Source organism: Rattus norvegicus, chromosome 7 (assembly GCF_021556685.1).
Source record: "Rattus norvegicus strain SHRSP/BbbUtx chromosome 7, alternate assembly SHRSP_T2T, whole genome shotgun sequence".
NCBI classification, from domain to species: Eukaryota; Metazoa; Chordata; class Mammalia; order Rodentia; family Muridae; genus Rattus; species Rattus norvegicus.
Window position 1 is genome coordinate 131,574,622 of NC_141540.1, and position 3,332 is coordinate 131,577,953.

The 3,332-nt window shown below is 51.0% G+C and overlaps 1 pseudogene; it reads left to right on the forward strand.

Annotated features, from left to right (window-relative positions):
- Window positions 1–762: 762 nt before the first annotated feature.
- On the forward strand, window positions 763–2,506 carry Ptbp1-ps5 (polypyrimidine tract binding protein 1, pseudogene 5; annotated as a pseudogene).
- Window positions 2,507–3,332: the final 826 nt, after the last annotated feature.

A 3,332-nucleotide genomic window follows, 5' to 3' on the forward strand; every position in this document is an offset into this window, starting at 1 on the left:
GTGTTTATTGGCCATTATCTTAACTGTGGGGTGAAGTAGGAATTTCTGGTGTCTTTGGAGACTTACTTGTGTCATGTGACATTTTTTGGAAACTGTCTTATGAAAGGATGTTTTTGCTAAGGCAGACCTGTGGAAGGATGTTTGCTGACAATAGACACAAGATGGGAAAAAGGGGCACGTGATGTTTTGCTAGAGCAGATGCTTGTGAGAACACATGATGTTTGAAAAGACTATAAATATAACCCAACAGACGGTGGACGGCGCTGCGTGGCATTGGTTCACCTTGCCGCTCTTTGGTGATCATCGTTTGTCGTGCTTTAGTAGAGAGAAAGGTGTCAAAGAACTTCTGGTGGTGTTCCGGCAGCTTCTTTCCTGCTTCTGCAGACACAGGCTGACTGGCAGAGCCTCTCTTGGCTTCTTCTGGATCTAACTGCTGCTGCTAATTCGTGAACTGTGTTTGTGAGAGGCTCGAGCTACTACCGCTGATTCCTGTAAACTGAACTGCTACATCCTAACAAGGCAGATTGGATTCAGCCCAAAGAGCTATTTCTAAACAGGTCCACATCTTCCTTTGCCCTATTAACTTTTCTTCTCCACTGCCTCTGGTGGGTGGTGGGCTAGAAGGGGAGGCTAAAGCTTTTAAGTACACTTATTAAAGTAGGTTTTGAAAAATATAAGCCAGTCTATAACTCGGAGCTGTTCGGTTGGTTTCTGCTATTCCTGAGCCTCCGCTCCATTCCCTTCTGGTCTCCTCTGTGTGCCATGGACGGCATTGTCCCAGACACAGATGGTACAAAACAGATCCAACGAGCTCTTCTCCACATGTGTCAGCAACGGCCCGCTTCATCATGAGCAGCTCGGCCTCAGCAGCCAATGGAAATGATAGCAAGAAGTTCAAAGGTGACCACAGGAGCATAGGAGTTCCTTCCAGAGACATCCATGTCTGCAAGCTGCCTAGTGATGTCACTGAGGGTGAGGTCATCTCTTTGGGGCTGCCCTTTGGGAAAGTTACCAACCTCCTTATGCTGAAGGGGAAGAACCAGGCCTTCACTGAAATGAACACAGAGGAGGAGGATGCTAACACTGTGGTTAACTACTAAACATCGGTGGAGCCAGTGCTTTGTAGACAGCCCACGTACATCTAGTTCTCCAACCACGAGGAGCTCAAAACCCACAGCTCGCCCAACCAGGCACGTGTCCAGGCAGCCCTGCAGGCGGTGAACTCCATACAGTCAGGAAACCTGGCCTCGGCAGCCTCCACTGCTGCCGTGGATGCAAAAATGGTAATGGCAGGCCAGAGTTCAGTGCTCAGGATCATCGTGGAAAACCTCTTCTACCCAGTGACTCTAGACGTGCTGCACCAGATCTTCTCTAAATTTGGCACAATCCTGAAGCTCATCATGTTCACCAAGAACAACCAGTTCCAGGCGCTGCTGCAGGATGCTGGCCCTGTGAGCACCCAGCATGCTAAGCTGTCCCTGGATGGCCAGAACATCTACAGTGCCTGCTGACACTGCACATCGACTTCTCCAAGCTCACCAGTCTCAACGTCAAATACAACAACGACAAGAGCAGAGATTACAGGCAACCTGGCCTGCCCTCTGGAGACAGCCAGCCTTCAGTGGACCAGACCATGGCAGCAGTCTTTGGTACACTCAGCATAATGTCAGTCTCTCAGTATGCAGGAGCCCGGTTCCCTCCCACCTTTGCCATCCCTCTGTTCCTAATGTCCATGGAACCCTGCTCCTCCACTCCACCCCCTATGATCCCCCTCTCCGTTCCCCCCGGCCATACCCTCTGCTGCTGCTGCTACTGCAGCTGGACGCATTGCCATCCCAGGACTGACAGGTGCTGGGAATTCCATCCTTTTGGTCAACAACCTGAACCCTGAGAGAGTCACACTCCAAAGCCTCTTTATTCTCTTCAGCGTCTACGTTGATGTGCGATGGTCGAAGATCCTGTTCAGTAAGGAGAAGAACTCGCTTGTGCAGATGGCGGTGGCAGCCAGGCCCAGCTGGCCATAAGCCACTGAAACAGGCACAAGCTACATGGGAAGTCGGTGCGCATCACACTGTCAAAGCATTAGTGTGCAGCTGCCTTGTGAGGGACAGGGGGACCAGGGACTGACCAAGGACTCACCGCTGCACTGCTCCAAGAAACCAGGCTCCAAGTACTTTCTGAACATCTTTCCATGCTCAGCTACCCCGCACCTCTCCAACATCCCGCCCTCTGCATCAGAGGATAACTTCAAGAGCCTCTTCTCCGGCAATGCTGGTGCGTTCAAAGGCTTCAAGTTCTTCCAGAAGGTCCGCAAGATGGCATAATCCAGATGGGCTCTGTGGAGGAGGCGGTGCAGGCGCTGATGACCTGGGCGAGAACAGCACCTGCGAGGGTCCTTTTTCAAGTCCTCCATCTAGGTGCCTGTGGGTTTGCAACAGCTTCCACCATTCCAGAAAAGCCACTTTAAAAAGCAGCTGAAGTGAACTTACAGACCAGCGATTTTATTTTTTTTAAGAGAGATCAGTTTACCTGTTTGTTTGTTTGCTTGCTTTAAATTAAATCTAGCCCACTTTGCCGTGGCAGGAAATGGCTTGGAACAGAGGCCCAGTCCTGGCACCATGCCTTGAGGGGCTCAGGCGTGAGGCCACAGTGGTGCCCTGAACACAGGCACTTTCTGTGCCTTACAAAATCGGCATGCCTCACGGTCGGCCACAATCTCTAAAACCACCAGTTATCTCTAGACCCGCAGGTGAGCCAGGTGGCGTACACATAGGCTCCCCAATGCTGTGTAAGAGCTGGGGCACTCCCCTACACCCTTATAATTAGGTAACATGATTCTCCCATGTCCCTGGCCAGCCCAGAAGGCCCAGGCTGTCCTCAGCTGCCGAGCCTCGTGTGACATTTGCATTCTACTCCGTGTCGTCACAGACACCTGTGCCTAGCAATCTTTCCACTTGACCAAACACCCGAGTCTTTTCCATTTATATGCAAGAGATATAGCTTTTAAGTAACTTTTTATAGTATGTGTGTACTCTAGGCTTCTCTGTCCCCTGCACTCCTTCCCTCCAGTGACCAACTTGCAGATGGGCCCAGGCCAGGGCGGGAGAAAAAGCTCTGAGACTTGTGGGTTTCTACTTCAAATTTTGGACCAAAGTTTTGCTTTCTGCTCACCCCTTACTATGCCCAGTTGAGGGGCTGACCTCTAGGCCTTAATGTCCCTCCCAGACACCCACCTCCATCCTAGCCTGTTTCTATGGGACGGGTTCCCTGCACCTCGGTTCTGTAAAAGTCCTGGAAGAGTGAAAATATTTATGATTTTATACCTGTGGGGC